General features: G+C 47.6%; 1 long non-coding RNA gene across 1 annotated transcript; it reads left to right on the top strand.

Annotated features, from left to right (window-relative positions):
- Window positions 1-365: 365 nt before the first annotated feature.
- LOC144325133 (uncharacterized) lies at window positions 366-4,845 on the top strand. The gene is made up of 2 exons (XR_013390439.1): window positions 366-1,196; window positions 2,556-4,845. It is a non-coding gene; the product is annotated as an uncharacterized LOC144325133 (long non-coding RNA).
- The last annotated feature ends 12,584 nt before the right edge of the window (window positions 4,846-17,429 follow it).

Below are 17,429 nucleotides of genomic sequence, written 5' to 3'. Positions count from 1 at the left end.
CTGTGATTCTTTGCACTCTCACTCTTGGGTTGTGTTTTTCTCATCCAAATGAGGCTGCAGCAAGCAGAGAAATAGGCTCCTAATGGGAGCAAACCCAGAGCAGATGGGAAGCAGGCAGGAGCGCAGAGCCGGTTGCCTCCACACACACACACACACACACACTTTCCCCACCTTTTTCTTTTAGAGAAGCACCAGCTGCCCCATACCCCCCCACTCACGCTTGGTCTGACCTCTCGGAGCATTACGAGATGGGGAGGTCGCATTACTGTAAATAGATAGAAACACTCTGCTAACCATGTAATCTTTTTGTATATTCGCTGTGTTTCATATGAGTATCTGGATATATAGAATATATATATATATATATATATATATATATATATATACATAATACACTGATATAATATATATAAAATATGCACACAAGCAATGAAGAAAAGCCATTTGAGAACACGCTATCGAGGCAAGTAGCCTTTTGTATATAGGTCATTGATAATAGCTGTACTCATGTTTTTTGTGCGTCCAAAGCAGATTCACTATGATTATTATTTAAAGGCCAACGCGGTAGCGGTTTGGGATCCTGTGCCCAGGAATGTGTCGGGTGGCGCACCAGCCGCATGCGGCCGCTGACGTCTCGGGGAGTCGTAGGACAAAGTCACCAGGTTGTTGCCTCTGCCTAAATGTGTTTGGCGTGAAGGGGTGTGTGTGTCAGTGCTTAGCTATATTCAAAAGATGGCGTCTGCCGGTCCGATAAGGCAGTGATGGGGAATCATGTGATCCAGCAGAGCCAGTGAGAAGGGATGATGGGAATTGTAGTCCTGACAACATCCAAAGGGTCACTCCTGCAATCGGGGATATTGGCAATCAGCTTTTTTTTTTTTTTGCTTGGCCGCCTCCAGTGATGGCAATTTTGAAATCTTCCATTGTGGAAGTGAAACGAATGAGCTCAAATAAGCTGATCTGTAAAGATGTGCTCTCTCCCTTGGCCTCAAGTACGCACAACCTTGTTTTGAGTGTAAGAATTTTCCTTGTTTCTGTTTGATTTTGGCTATGCACCGTATTTTCCCATGTAGAAGACAATGTTTTCTTTCCTTAACTTTTTTGAGTAAAAAATGGGGGGACGGGGCCTTCTTTTACATGGGGGGCTGTCTTATGCACAGTTTTCAGCATGGAGATCAACAACTTGGAGGGCGATTGCCCCCCAAAAGCTCAAGAGCTTTGGCAACCCAAAAATATTGATTTATTAATTTTGGGTTTGGAAAAACAGTCTTCTTACACACGGGAAATACATGGTGTTTGCTCAATGTGGTAGAGCTGAGCTGATATTTCGCTGGATGGGTTTTTCTGAGCTCTTTTTCTTCTCCTCTGCCTTAGAAACAGAGGGTGCTTCCTTTTGTAGGTATCCTGCAACTGCAATACCCCAGATCACCACTAGGTCGGAGACATTGTGTAGGATGCAGAAAGGCAGACCGCAACTGTGTTTGGGGTGTTGGGAACGGGGGTTGGAACCCCTTCAACAGCAGAGCACGTGACCTGTGTCTAAAAAGGCCCCCATATCAGTCGCCGGTGTCTCCAGGTACAGCTGAAAAAGACCTCCCCTTTAGAAAGAGCTGCTGCCAACCAGTGTAGCCAGTACTGAGCTGGGTGGGCCAGAGGTTTGACCATGTTTAAGACGGCTTCCAGTGTTCCTAACCAGCTCTATTGGGATCGCTTTCCCCAGTTCATTTCTCTTCCGTTTGGGTCTCGGAACAGGGTAGAGGGAGGTCAAAGGCTTTGACCTCTCGCTGTAGCAAGGGTGGATGAATTCGTTCATTTCAGTTTCTCATTTTCCCAATCGTCAATTCATCACACCAAAAGCCCTCGCCAAAATTCGCCAGTATTTTGGTATGCATTTCCCCTCCCCACACCCCCCCCCCAACACTAATATAATATACGTTTGTTTGGGTGTTATTTTAACCTGCAGTGCATATATTCCTGTATGCATTTTTCAGCCGGAGAACGGCACTGCAGAAATCCAGAGAGGTGCGGATTTATTTGCTGCATATTTGGGGTTTTTTGGGGGGGAAATGAGACTCAGATAGCTTTGCAATGAAATGACCATAGCTGGACTCCCCTGTTGTCATCTGAAGACCACCTTAAAGAGCAGGAAGCAGGGCGAGGGGCAGCGGAGGCTAAGAAAAAGAGATCTCGCTTTAGGGCCCAGCATTGTAGGAGGTCCAGACCTAAGTCTTTCCAGGGGTCGGTAGGTTAGGTCAGCAAACAGGACAGCAAGTCTATTTGGGAATGGGAAACATGACTTCAAATCCTTGATCTCGCCACTCTTTGCCTTGTGTGGGTTACCGGGCTGCTATCAGCTCCACGACCGGGGCTGGGAGTCCTATTATTGTACTATAATTCCCATCATTCCTGACCGCTGACCATGCTGGCTGGGGGTGATTTGAACTGCAGGGATTGCTTCATTTTGAAGGCATCCCTTAGCTTCCGTTGAGCCAATGTGGCCTCGTGTTTACCCCCCGAGGTCCAGAGCCCTGGAAATTTGGACCGGGGAGACCCAGGCGCAAACCGCCGTTCACCACCCCCACTGAAGCAAAGTCGCTGTTGCTCAATCTGGCCTACCTCGCGGGGATATTGTGACGGTTAAAAAAAATGGGAGTGCCTGCTTTGCTGTTCCTTATTTCCTCCAAAAAGCTCAATCTAACGAAATGCGCTTTTCTCCCGTATGGCTTCCCCCAAGCCTCCTTTGCACTCATAAATATTTGTAGTACCTGTTCTTCCCCTTAGGGCAGGCTTTCTCGAGCTTGGGCCCCCAGATGTTGTTGGACTACAACTCCCATCATCCCTGGCCACTCGTCCTGTTAGCTAGCGATGATGGGAGTTGTAGTCCAACAACATCTGGGGGCCCAAGCTCGAGAAAGCCTGCCTTAGGGCCCAGTGCAGCTTTAGGCTGAAGTAGGAAATAAACCTGGTTGTCTGGGTCTCGGGAGGAATGTTCTAAAAACAGCCAATTCCAAAACAGTACCTTTCGGCGTGTGTTTATGGCCAACAAGTGAAGTGTCCTAGCTGTTATGAGAGCTAGGGGTAAGTTTTCAAGTTGCACGAGACTAAAGGGAGGCCAAAGCCAGCTTCAATGGAGAAGGGACTCTGGTTCATTTTTAAGCTGGTTTTGGGCTTTCACTCGGTATGTGTGTTTCTTTAGATTTTCTCTCTGGGCTCAGACTTAGCGGCGAAGGGACTTCTTACCCTCCTTGGTCGAGAAGCCATTCATCACTCTGGATAGATACCTGAGTAACCCAGGGTTTTTGTTTTTGTTTTTTTGTTTTGCCCTTGTAGCTGCAACTGGGCTGTAGCGGCGCACCCGCTCAAAAGCAATAGTTTGTGGGCAAAGAGAGACGTTCACGCTCTCTTTTGAACTCAGGTGTGATTCCGTGCAACTTTTATGAGAACGTGTGGCCTTGCTTTATTTAATTATTTATTTTCGCTGCAAGTGGGGCAGCCAGCCCCATCTATATACAGTGCACTGCCCCCCCCCCCAATCCTGTTGTGACACCCTTGCCTTCAAGATTTCACCTGGAGGCCTGGAATGTGGGAAGACCCTCGGAAGCACGTGCAGAGCGCGTTTCTGAACACCTGACCTTGGGCTCCATGGGATTTGTTAGAAGTCGGAGCCGCTGGGTTCGAAAGCGCATCTTCCCCGTGGTCTGGAGCCCTGCACACTTAAACAACGACAAAAAAACGCCCCACTGCCAACTCTCACTGCCTTGTTTCTTGCTAGCCTTTTTAGCGAGGAGTCAAGTCTTTCCCCTTTCAGCCTGGGAGGAGGAAGAGGAGCCTTGGGTTGGTGACAGAGTGCATGCTTTGCATGCCGAAAGTCTCAGGTTCGACATGCCCCCCCCCCAATCATCTCCACTTAAAAGTCTCTGTCTGCGGAGAGCTTCTGCCAGTCAGAGAGGACAGCACTGGGCAAGGTGGATCTTCAGTTTGGTGTAAGGTAGTTTTCAAGCGCTTGTCAGGGTGGAGTGCTGTCTCTGGATCGCTTGCAAACTTGCCTACGCCGAGTTAGGATGGAGGGCCCCCATTCTACAGTATATACCCTATTTTTTTGCTCTATAAGACTCACTTTTCCCTCTTAAAAAGTAAGGGGAAATGTGTGTGTGTCTTATGGAGCGAATGCAGGCTGCGCAGCTATCCCAGAAGCCAGAACAGCAAGAGGGATTGCTGCTTTCACTGCGCAGCGATCCCTCTTGCTGTTCTGGCTTCCTAGATTCAGAATATTTTTTTCCTTGTTTTCCTCCTCCAAAAACTAGGTGCGTCTTGTGGTCTGGTGCGTCTTATAGAGCGAAAAATACGGTATGCAGTTTATTCAGGAGTCAGCCCGGTTGCCTGAACCAAGTGAGATCTGAGCAAACGCGCATCAGGGTGGGGTTGTGCAGCCGAGGCCCTTTTATGCGCAAGCAAGTCCCGTTTTGAAATCCACGGGACATGCTCTGAGCAAGCCCGGTTCTGTCAGCACGCTGCACCTTGGGGCTTGGCGACGGCTTCCCTGCAGACTGTGTTGACTCCTGTCTGCCGAAGCTCCAAGTGCCTGGATGTTGGAGGGTGTAGCATTCGCTGGGAATGATGAGCTGTTCAGAATTAATGTATTTGGGGAAGGGGCTACCTCAGTGAGAAAAAGTGGAAGGGGCTGAGCGGCCATTGGGCAGTGCCCACCTCGGGTGATGGAAGGGGGGAAATAAGTTGCCAGAAGGATGTGTGTTGCCATCTTTTATAAGTTTGATGTGATTGTTGTCTCTTGTGGGAGGAGAGATGACCCACCAGTGTCCAATAAAGTATTTGTGTGGCATTACACTCCACTGATGTGTGTCTTTTGTGGGTGTGTAGGGGGAATGTGGGGTTTGCCCGGGACCCCCTCTCCCCCCAAAAGGGGGGATGAAAAGAGGGACACCCTATTGCCTCCCCTCCAACATTTCTCAGCCGTAATTTTTTTATATATATTATTTTTTACCAACAACCAAAACCCAACAGTGAAACCCCCCAGGCAGCTGATACATTGAGTATACCTAATCAATAATAACATATTCAAATCGACCATATGTACAGTTCCATAAACATTAACACTCCTCTCTCCACAAGGTTTATTTAACTTTCAACATTTTAATTGCCCCAAATTGTTCAAATCTACCCAAATAATTCAATATCTTCTCAAACCAATCCTCCTCTTTCTCACTGACCTTAAACCCTTTCATTCTGTGTATCTTCACAGTTAGATATTCTAAAATTATAATATTCCATTTTTTCCCTCCATTGGTTCACCCCTAGCTCTTTGGCATTTTTCCAATTACTCACTATAACCTGTCTGGCTGCAGTTACCATCAATTTTACCCATTTACATTCCTCTTTTGTTTTTAACTCGGTGCTACTCAGGCTAATAAGAACCATTAATTTAGATATTTCCACCTTCCTAGCCACAATTTCCGATATTTCTATACCAATCTGTTTCCAAAATTCATTAACTAACGGACAATCCCACCACCTATTTCTCAGCCGTAAATAAGGACATCCTTCAGAAAGGGCAAGCGGGACAAATCTGGGATCAAATCGGAAACAGGGACAGCTTCTGTAATTCTGGGACTGTCTCTGGTAAATCAGGACGCTGGGACGGTTTCTCTTTATCCGCAGACTCCAGGAAGGATGGTGTAATAACTTTAGCCTCTGAGGCCAGTTCCAAACACTCCTTATTTCTCAAATGTCCAGGAATTTTTGGTCTATGAGGCCACAGCGAATGCTATGGACGCCGTCCAGACCCGGCAGACGACGATTAGCATTGTCTACAGATTGTAGCCCACTCTTCCTCCAGAGATGGAGAGATGAAAATGGCAGGATCGCTCTCTGCCTGAATATGCCCGCAAATGCATGGCAATGCTGGTTGACCCTGCTTCATAGAATCATAAAATTGTAGGGTTGAAAGAAACGCCAAGGGTCTTCTAGTCCAATCCCCTGCAAAGGTGTGATGGCCTGGGACTTGGGCTCAGACTCGGAACCAGAGGAGTCTCAGTCTGCACCGGATCCTTTGCCTCAGGTGGCATCTGAACCAAGTCTGGGGCCTGAATCTGAAGAGCCCCAGTCTGCACAGGTTCCCCTGCAACAAACACCAGCTGGGCTGATTCAGGGGCCTGGCCTGCCCTGGCTCCAGATGCGGTGATTGCCTCGTTGTCTTCAGCTGGGCCATCACTTACAGCTGCTCCACTACCGGTTTGGTCAGGGGAGGCTGAGGCGGCCCCTGGGTCTAGTAACCCACCGACGTCTCCCGAGCTGCAGAGACTGTGGTCTGAGAGAAGGAGAGACCTGAGTACTCCCTGGAGGAGTGCTCGCCTTTGGGTGAAACAGGGAGGTGAATCGCTGGGGGATCAGGACCGGCCGTTACCCTGTCAGAGATAAAAGGCTGTCGGACCCTGCCCCAGGTAGTGAGAGGAACATTGCTGTTTGCCATAAGCTGCCTGAGATCCTGTACCTGACCTTGCCTGGTTTGCTGCCTCGTGCCCTGCCTTGGCCCTGTCGGACTGTCTCCTCGTGGAACCCTTGGATTTGGGACCGGACCTGGACCGTGTTACTCGGGTTACCCCCAGGCCGAGCACAGCAGGGATCTCAGCTAAAGCATCCATGACAGATGGCCACCCAACCTCTGCTTAAAAACCTCCAAGGAGGGAGAGTCCACCACCTCCCAATGGAGCCCCTTCCACTGTTCAACAGCTCTTACTGTCATCTAAAGGGCTTTTGGGGACGGGTTCCATTTACCCTGTGGAAAAAACAGGGTAGCAGTTCATCAAAGCTTGTTGGATGGAATGTGTGCTCTCTTTCGCACTTACCATTCGTTGACGCCAGGTGGTGCCCTGACGCCTTCCTTCTGGGCAGGAGGTGCTGCAACTTCCACCTTCAGCTGTGCCGCTCGATGGCATTCCTGTGCTCCCTTCCCACCTTACAGGGATGGAGCATGCTGCTCTCAGCATCAAAGGTGTGTTGGGCCCACAAAGCCAATCAGGCATAGCGGTTTCATTCCCTGTTGGGTGTGTGCATGGCCATGCGTTCAGCGACTTTGCTACAATCCTTTGCTTTCTCGGGCTGACTGATGCTGGTCAGTACATGTGGCTAGAAAAAAACAACTGCATGCAATTTTCCGTTTGTCCCCTGATTTCTAGGCACGGCTAAAGCAATTTCCCATGGGCCTGCTGATTCCCCTGGGAAAACCTGCTCTTTACAGTTGCACCAGAGCAAACGTCAATTTGCAGAAAGCCTGGTTGGTGTTTGCTCCGATTCGGCGGTAGAAAGTGGGTTTTCCCTGGGGGAAGGTGGCAGGACAAGAAGAGGTGTGTGGATCAGCCCCTAGTTGTGCCATTGATCTGCCTCTGTAGAAAACTACTGATGTGCTACACTGCCTAACCTACCTCACAAGGGACGCGGGTGGCGCTATGGTCTAAACCACTGAGCCTCTTGGGCTTGCCGATCGGAAGGTCAGCAGTTTGAATCTTCATGACAGGGTGAGCTCCCATTGCTCTGTCCCAGCTCCTGCCAACCTAGCAGTTTGAAAGCATGCCAGTGCAAGTAGATAAATAGGTACGGCTCAGGTGGGAAGGTAAACGGCGTTTCCGTGCGCTCTGGTTTCTGTCACGGTGTTCCATTGCACCAGAAGCGGTTTAGTCCTGATGGCCACATGTCCCAGAAAGCAAAGTTTGTCTGTGGACAAACCTGCTCCCTCGGCCTGAAAGCGAGATGAGCGCCGCAACCCCAGAGTCGTCCGCAACTGGACTTAACAGTCAGGAGTCCCTTTACCTTTACCTTTAGTGTGGGGGTCTGAGTCACCAAGCAGAAGGTGTCTTATTTCGCACACACAACATGCAAACCCTTAAGGAAGTTTAACATTCCCTATGAGTCTTTTGGGGACGCGGGTGGCGCTGTGGGTAAAACCTCAGTGCCTAGGACTTGCTGATCACATGGTCGGCGGTTCGAATCCCCGCAGCGGGGTGTGCTCCCGTTGCTCGGTCCCAGCGCCTGCCAACCTAGCAGTTCGAAAGCACCTCCGGGTGCAAGTAGATAAATAGGGACCGCTTACCAGCGGGAAGGCAAACGGTGTTCCGTGTGCTGTGCTGGCTCGCCAGATGCAGCTTGTCACGCTGGCCACGTGCCCCGGAAGTGTCTGCGGACAGCGCTGGCTCCCGGCCTCTAGAGTGAGATGAGCGCACAACCCTAGAGTCTGGCAAGACTGGCCCGTACGGGCAGGGGTACCTTTACCTTTTTATGAGTCTTTTATTAACTGTGCCTCCTGAGGGGGGAGTACTTATAACGCGCCCCCACTGAGACGGAATCAGAGGTCCTTGGTTCTTTCCTTAGTATTAAGGCTGAGTATTAAAAGCAGGGGCTGAACCTCACCTTTAAAGATCAACCTGTTGCTTCACCCTGAGGCATGCCTAGGCAGCTTTGCATCTCCTTGTAATTTAGCATGGAGTCTGTTTTCCTTTCTCCAGGGCATTTGCGAGAGGAAAGTTAGCTACATTCCTAAATCCACCCGTGAAGCATTTTTTTTAAAAATGGGGGAATGCAGTGCAGTACCCTTGAGCGTCGTTCAATTAACTCTACTGCAGTGCGAAATCATTTTAAATGGATTTCAATTTAAATGGAATTCCTGGGGCAACCCAGTCAGATGGGTGGGGTGTTGTTGTTGTTGTTATACAAGACATCCCTATTTTCATCGGAGAAATGTTCAACAGTATGAAATACAGTAGTACATAAAAATATATAATATGATATAATAAATATAATTGTGCAACAGCCTGGAATCTCCCCGGGAAACCTGATCCCGTGAAGGTGTGAGCAGGGGCTTAAAAGCCTAGGTAGCGGCAGGTAATCTGAAGGCCTGTTTGCACCCATGAGAAACACTGTCCCTAGATCGGCATCGGGACGGCGAGGGAGGCTTGCTCTCTGGTCCTTTGAGAAGGTCCCTTCTTCATAGCGGCTCTCCAGGTCATGTCACCAGCATGACTAAACCACTTCTGGTGAACCAGATCATCGCACGGAAACGCTGTTTACCTTCCCGCCGGAGTGGTACCTATTTATCTACTTGCACTTTGACGTGCTTTCGAATTGCTAGGTTGGCAGGAGCAGGGACCGAGCAACGAGAGCTCACCCCGTCGCGGGGATTTCAACCGCCGACCTTATCGGCAAGCCCTAGGCTCTGTGGTTTAGACCACAGCGCCACCTCGTCCCTTAAAGGTAAAGGGACCCCTGACACTCTAGATTTCTGCAATTATGTTCTTATCGTCAGAGCTTCACAGACCACAGTCCTATAGGGGGAAAGAAACAATGGGGATGGAATGCTTGCTTAAATGTCCAGGCAAAGCTGGCCACCCGCCGGAGTGGTACCTATTTATCTACTTGCACTTTGACGTGCTTTCGAATTGCTAGGTTGGCAGGAGCAGGGACCGAGCAACGAGAGCTCACCCCGTCGCGGGGATTTCAACCGCCGACCTTATCGGCAAGCCCTAGGCTCTGTGGTTTAGACCACAGCGCCACCTCGTCCCTTAAAGGTAAAGGGACCCCTGACACTCTAGATTTCTGCAATTATGTTCTTATCGTCAGAGCTTCACAGACCACAGTCCTATAGGGGGAAAGAAACAATGGGGATGGAATGCTTGCTTAAATGTCCAGGCAAAGCTGGCCACCACAATGCGTCCTATCAGGGGACAGTTTCCGGAGAAGTGTTGCACAAACAGGGAGCCCCATTCATGAAGAAAACAGGAAACGGGGGTGGGGGGGCGTGCGTTGGGAACGGGGAGGGTAGAGAGAACAATCCCAGATAAATAAACGCTAAGGGAAGCTGTCTGGGGCAAGGTGGACAGAGGAGACAGTGAGGGGGAAACAGAACAAACTAAACATCTGCTTTTAGGATCTCAGCTGGGAATATAGTGCAGCTATAATGCAAAACATCAGGACAGGTTCCAGCAAAGATGGAGGAGGGGGAGATAGCCTATATTTTGAAAGGAGGACGTCCGAAGCAGCTGCTACCGAGGGCTAAGCTAGGACTATATATTGCACACAAATGTGTTTACAGTGGTACCTCTGGTTAAGAACTTAATTCGTTCTGGAGGTCCGTTCTTAACCTGAAACTGTTCTTAACCTGAAGCACCACTTTAGCTAATGGGGCCTCCCGCTGCCGCCGCGCGATTTCTGTTCTCATCCTGAAGCAAAGTTCTTAACCCGAAGTACTATTTCTGGGTTAGCGGAGTCTGTAACCTGAAGCGTCTGTAACCCGAGGTACCACTGTACTGAAACGGAGTGGGGTGTCTTCCAGGTGTCACTGAATTATTATGATTTCTGTTATTCCTGCCCATCGGCCATGCTAGGAGTTGGGAGTCCAACAACCTCTGTAGGGCCACTGGTTCCCCAGCGCTGCTTTAGATGGTAATGAAGACTGTTTTATTTGCCACCACAATGTAGTAAGCAGGCCTCGTTGCGTTTGAGGACCACCTTGAGGACCACCCCTAAATGGTGACCTGGATTTTTGCCCTGCAATTCCTGGCCTGATAACACCACTTGGGAGAAGGACAAGAGATGGTAAACAAGCCTTTTGAGTTATCCAGATGTGGTTTTAGGTCTAATGCAGGGAATTCCGAGCACCCTTCAAAGTGTTGCTGCTGACCTTTAAAGCCCTAAACGGCCTTGACCCAGTATACCTGAAGAAGAGTCTCCACCCCCATCGTTCAGCCCGGACACTGAGGTCCAGCTCTGACGGCCTTCTGGCCGTTCCCTCCCTGCGAGAAGCGAAGTTACAGGGAACCAGGCAGAGGGCCTTCTCGGTAGTGGCACCCGTCATGTGGAACGCCCTCCCATCAGATGTCAAAGAAATAAACCACTATCTTGACTTTTAGAAGACAACCAAGGGTAGCCCTGTATAGGGACGCTTTTAATGTTTGAAGTTGTGCTTTTATAATTTGTTGGAAGCCACCCAGAGTGGCTGGGGAAACCCAGCCAGATGGGCAGGGTATAAATTTATTATTGTTATTGTTATTAGAGACCTATGCATTCCTACATTGCAATGGGTTGGACCAGATGACCCTTGGGTCCCTTCAAACTCTACTATTCTATGATTCGATGGGCCTTCCAGTCTTTTAGGACTAGCTTCCATCCCTGACCATTAACGAGCTTAGCTGTGGCTGATGAGGGTTCAGGAGTCCAACACCACCTGGAGGGCCACTGGTTCCCTAGACTTAAAACCATATAGTGAGTGGGAAACTCTTCTTTCAGCCCCAGGTGAATAGTAGAATTGGATGGGACTCCATGGGACACCTGTGGATTAAACAATATCGTGCTCTTGTTTCCGGAGGTGTTGTTTTAGCTACCTAAAGATCAGCCATCGGAAAATGAGTGGAGGCGAGTTTATTCAATGAAAGCTCTCTGCACATGTTTAGAGGTGCTCATCACCCTCGAGTCACACAGAATCATAGAACTGTAGAGTTGGAAGGGACCATGAGGGTCATCAAGTCTAACCCCCCCACCCGGGCTTGAACCCACAACCCCGAGGTCTCATGCTGTACCAACTGAGCATTTTCATGGAGGAAGACCACCGGTGATGAGCTGCTGTGCTCACTAAGTCTATAGTGCGGATCGTATTCCTGTTAATAAAGGGTCAACTCCAATTTGCATGGTGTGATTTATTGCTGGCTCGCTCCTGACAAGTATGGTGTAGATGTATCCTGGACAGCTGTACAACATAGTTTGTTTTTCAATGACTTTTCAAGCTCTGATCAGGGAAAAATAAAATACGCACCAGTCCTGACCAGTGAATTATTGAGTCTATAGTAATATTGCTTTGAGTGTAATATCTCCCATTCCTGTGTCCCTGCCATCCGACAGTCACATGCATTGTTAATGCAAACACACATGTCATTCACATGGTGTGCTCATGCGCATCTCTGATTAACCCTTTCCTACCATCTCTCCACAATCCTATTTGCCCCCGGGGGCTTTTGTGCTGGCCTTTTAAATGCCGGACCAGTTGAGATGTTTGCAAACATTCCAAGACGTCTCAACCAGCAGCTAAGCCAATGCCTAGGGAGAGCTCAGGTCCACATGCTGAAGCCAGCGCTCTGACAATCCGTAGCTGTGAGAGTTTCGAAGATGACAGCCTGTGCTTTAATGTTTTTATTTATACTTTTCAAGTTTATACATTTCATTAGTTTTACAATCAATTTAACATTTCAAAATTTGACTTCCTTCCCCCTCTTTCTGTGGTACTTTAAATGTATTTTTAAAATATCTTCTGCATATCCAAATTCATTCAATTTGCTTATTGAATTATCCACTTTAAATATATACTTTTACGAAACTGCAGGTTGTTACAATAATCCTGCCAATGTGTTTTTTTCTGTTTGCAATTTATCTGTAAATATTCAACAAACCATTTCCATTCCTTTATGTAAAAAGTTTGTTATCTTTTTATATAACATCTTTATTTCTGATTCTTCCGGGAAGTTTCGCCATTTCTGCATATTTTGTAAGTTTTTGTATCCATTCTTCCTTTGCTGGGACTTCTGCTTCTTTCCACTTTGGGGCAAGTAGCATTCTTGCTGCTGTAGTAGCATACATAAATAAATTTCTATACAATTTAGGTAGCTCTGTCCCTATAATTTCCATAAGAAAAGCTTCTAGTTTTTTTTTTTTTAAAAAGTTATTTTTAACTGTTTCTTTGCACATTTAAGAGTTTTGTGCTGTAACTAGACACATCATGATTCTTCCCCAGTAAGTGCACTAGATTATCGAAATCTGGTTTCAACTTTGAAAATGGACAATGAAATCAAATTTGTTGTTGAAACCCAAGATGAGCTCCATTGGTGGAGCATGAGCCTCTTAGAAGCATAGAATTGTAGAGCGGGAAGGGACCCTGAGGATCATCTAGTCCAACCCCCTGCAATGCAGGAATCGAACCTGCAACTTTGGCATTATCAGCACCACACTCTAGCCAACTGAGCTATCCAGGTTTTTAATGTCAGGGTCATGGGTTCAAGCCCCATGTTGGGTTAAATATTCTTGCATTGAAGTGGGTATGACCTGTGATCCCTTCCAACCAGTGCCAGATTTATGTATAAGCTAAACAAGCTATAGCTTAGGGCCCTACTCTCTTGGGGCCCCCCAAAAAAAATTAAAGGAAAAAAACCTGGATGTACATTTCCAAAATATAGGATAAAAAACAAATCAAATAAAACCTACATACAGCAACAGTGTTGTGTAGGCTCCTATTTGTTATGTGCAAATGGCTTTAGATACCTATGAGCTCTATAAATTACCATATAGCATATATTCAACAACAAAAAACAGTGACAATTTGTTGTTGACAAAGGACAGCTGGACATATAAAGGGCCCCATTACCTTCAGTAGCTTAGGGCCTCATCAAACCTAAATCCGGCCCTGCTTACAACGCTACAATTCTATGATGCTTTGAAGATGAAAAACTTGTCTTATGCTCCTTTTCCTCCCGTTAGCTGTAAAAACAATAATTATAATAATGTAGCATGTTCCTGAGCCTCCACAGCTCTTTATCTCAGTAAGCCTTACAATAAACCTATAAGGTAGGCTAATGTTGCCCCCATATTACAGATGGGATGGTTTTAACTTTAGAGATTAGTGGCTTGCCTGCGGCTACTCAACGCTGGAGGTGAAATCTGGGTGGGTAGGAGGAGGTAGCTGGAATATAACTGCCTATCCATACCTGGGATTGCTGTTTCCTTTCACTAACAACATAGCCTTTCTGTGGGGTCTTCTGATGAAGCGTTCTGTGTGACTGAAAAAGCTTTCACATTCCTTTGCTTGATCCTGATGATTCGCACACAGCGCAGATGGAAAAAAGCTTCACCTAAACTGCTGTGGGTTAAACCACAGAGCCTAGGACTTGCTGATCAGAAGGTCGGCGGTTCGAATCCCCGCGATGGGGTGAGCTCCTGTTGTTCAGTCCCTGCTCTTGCCCACCTAGCAGTTTGAAAGCACGTCAAAGTGCAAGTAGATAAATAGGTACCGCTCCGACGGGAAGGTAAACGGCGTTTCCGTGCGCTGCTCTGGTTCGCCAGAAGCGGCTTAGTCCTGCTGGCCACATGACCCGGAAGCTGTACGCTGGCTCCCTTGGCCAATAAAACGAGATGTACGCTGCTCTGGTTCGCCAGAAGTGGCTTAGTCATGCTGGTGGTATGCTGGCTCCCTCGGCCGATAAAGCAAGATGAGCGCCACAACCCCAGATATTCCCGTGTGGTCACAGAGAAAATCTGCCTCCTGAACGGTCGCGTAGCTCTCAAAGTATGAAAGAAGCACCAGGACTAAACAGAGCCAATTCACATGTAAAGCATGGATAGTTTGGGGGGCCCGGCCAATTATCTTCCAAAACATTATTTCAGAAAGTCTCTCTCCCCTTCCTCCTCCGAGCCCCACGCTAGAGTCCAGATCTGGATTAGCCTTCCAACCACAGCCTTTGAAAGAAAAAAGGGCAAGCCACAAAATTAACATAACATTTAGTTTGGCCCATTGTTCACCACTTGGGGGGTCGTCCTCCCCAAATAGGCTGGGCCTCCATTAAAGAGGCAGAAGGCTGCTCTGAAATTCTGGACTGAGATCTCTCCTCCCCCCCCCCCACCATTATCCTGATCAAATTCTTCTCCGCTCTCGCATTTGTGGCAGACATTCACCAGTTGTCTAATTTCTTCCGGTGACAATATCATTTTAAGATCTCCCTCGTGTGTCAGTCTACTCATAGATGCCATTTTGCAAGCTGCATGTCTACTGAGAAACAGCGACGGCAAAATACATTTTGTTGTTGTTTAGTCGTTTAGTCGTGTCCGACTCTTCGTGACCCCATGGACCAGAGCACGCCAGGCACTCCTGTCTTCCACTGCCTCCCGCAGTTTGGTCAAACTCATGCTGGTAGCTTCGAGAACACTGTCCAACCATCTCACCCTCTGTCATCCCCTTCTCCTTGTGCCCTCCATCTTTCCCAACATCAGGGTCTTTTCAAGGGAGTCTTCTCTTCTCATGAGGTGGCCAAAGTATTGAAGCCTCAGCTTCAGGATCTGTCCTTCCAGTGAGCACTCGGGCTGATTTCCTTCAGAATGGATACGTTTGATCTTCTTGCAGTCCATGGGACTCTCAAGAGTCTCCTCCAGAACCACAATTCAGCACTCGGGGCTGATTTCCTTCAGAATGGAGGCAAAATACATAAAACCCCTCAAAGTTCGTAACCTTTTCTAAGAAGCCAGAGGTTTTTCTTTTCGGGATATTGGGATTAGAGATATCTGAAAATTATAAAAACTTACTTACGTGTGCGACCACAGCAGCTCGTATGGTATTTGCCCCCCCAAATGGAAAGAAGACAATGTCTCGGCCAAAGAAGAATGGCAGCAAAAAAATGGAATATGCAGAAATGGCGAAACTTGCTGGAAGACTAAGAAATCAAGAATATTCAAGACTTTTAATTTAGAGTGGAAATCGTTTATTGGGTATTTTAAGAATGATTGCAAACAGATACAATCATTAGCAGGGTTAACGCAAAGACACGCAGTGAGAAAATAGTAATCTTGAATGTAAGGGATAATAATTAGGCTTAAATTAGGAGATGCAGCTAAGACATTATGAACATAAGCAACTGCAGAAAAGGGAGCGGAGGGAGGTCAAAATGGGGTACTGGAATTTGAAGTGAAATTATATCTTTTTTGATGTAAAATGATACACACACACACTCTGCAAAGCTCAGCACTTTAGGAACAAGAAGAACGTATGCACTGGAAATGAATGAAATCAGTACCCAAACGGAGATCTGGATTCATCTTTGCATACATTAGTTTACAGAAAAGGCAGCCAATATGGAAACGATAGAACAGGGGTGCCAGCTCCTGGGGGCTGAGATGCTCTGGGGCTACCACGTTCAGAGGCGATATGGGGGCAGGAGAGAATATACGTGGTTTGCAGGATTCCCAGAAGCACGTCCGGTTGGTCATTGTGAGAAATAGGAGGCTAAAGGAGCTGAATCGTGTGTCTGGCCCAGTAGAACTTTGGAGAAGTTGCTCAGCAGTAGAACATCTGCTTCCCTGGTGGTTCTAAGTAGGATCGGGGGAAAGTCCTTTTCTGAAACCCTGGAGAACTGCTGCCGATCAGTGCAGGCAGATAGACTCAATATGGGCAGGACTCGAACCCATCACTTCAAATTACAAGAAAGTCGATTCTGACTAAACACTGGGAAGAACTTTCTGACAGTAAGAGCTGAGTAGAACAGAGAAGTGGTTGTCTCTCCTTCCTTGGAGGGTGTTTTAAGCGGAGGTTGGGTGTCCATCTGTTATGGATGCTTTAGCTGAGATTCTTCCATTGCAGGGGGTTGGGCTGGATGACCTTCAGGGTCCCTTCCAACTCTGCAGTTCTATGATTCTATGAATATAAGGCCGCTTCCAGTATTCTTAAAGGTAAAGGGGCCCCTGACTGTTAGGTCCAGTCGTGACCGACTCTGGGGTTGCGGTGCTCATCTCGCTTTATTGGCCGAGGGAGCCGGTGTACAACTTCCGGGTCATGTGGGCAGCACGACTAAGCTGCTTCTGGCAAACCAGAGCAGCGCACGGAAACACCATTTACCTTCCTGCTGGAGTGGTACCTATTTATCTACTTGCACTTTGATGTGCTTTTGAACTGCTAGGTTGGCAGGAGCAGGGACAGAGCAATGGGAGCTCACCCCCTGGCAGGGATTCGAACCGCCAACCTTCTGTTCGGCAAGCCCTAGGCTCTGTGGTTTAACCCACAGCTCCATCCGTGTCCCTTCCAGTATTCTTACCATTGTTTTATATTCTTAATCCCTTGGGAATTTCTCTCCTCTGACACCAAGTGGAATTTCTGCTAAAAATGATCTTCAATCAGGATCCTCGGGTCTGAAGGAGACTTTTGTTAAATAGGAGAATTGCCTGTCAGATTGGCCCAAGAGGATTAGGTTTGGGCTGCATTTTGTCTCCAGAGAGTACACGGTAGCTGCTTGAAAATCATAGGTGTATCAATTTCCCAGTCTGGGTTTGTGTGCCGTTTTCCCAACACAGTTTCCCCATCCCTTCATCCTTCTCAGTTCTAGGATTATGATCGGGAGACTCTGCAATCTATGCTCTGAACCGTTCAGAAAACTCGCTGGAGTCCAGGCAGCCAAAAAAAGAAGAAAAAAGTTATTTTTTTAAAATCTTTTTTTGTGTCCAAGTGGCTGGAGAAATGTCTGGCAGATCTATACAGACCATGACAACCCACTCATAGTCCGAGCCTTGCCAGTTTTTCTTTCCTTGAAAGAAACAAGCAAGAAAAACTTGGGTAGGGTAAACAGAGTTTGTAGATGCTGCGACCGCAGCTCCCCCCTCCCTCAAATTCTCTCTCTCTCTCT

Source organism: Podarcis muralis, chromosome 13, assembly GCF_964188315.1.
Source record: "Podarcis muralis chromosome 13, rPodMur119.hap1.1, whole genome shotgun sequence".
Taxonomy (NCBI): domain Eukaryota; kingdom Metazoa; phylum Chordata; class Lepidosauria; order Squamata; family Lacertidae; genus Podarcis; species Podarcis muralis.
The sequence above is the reverse complement of the archived record's forward strand: the minus strand, read 5'-3'. Positions and strand labels throughout refer to the sequence as shown.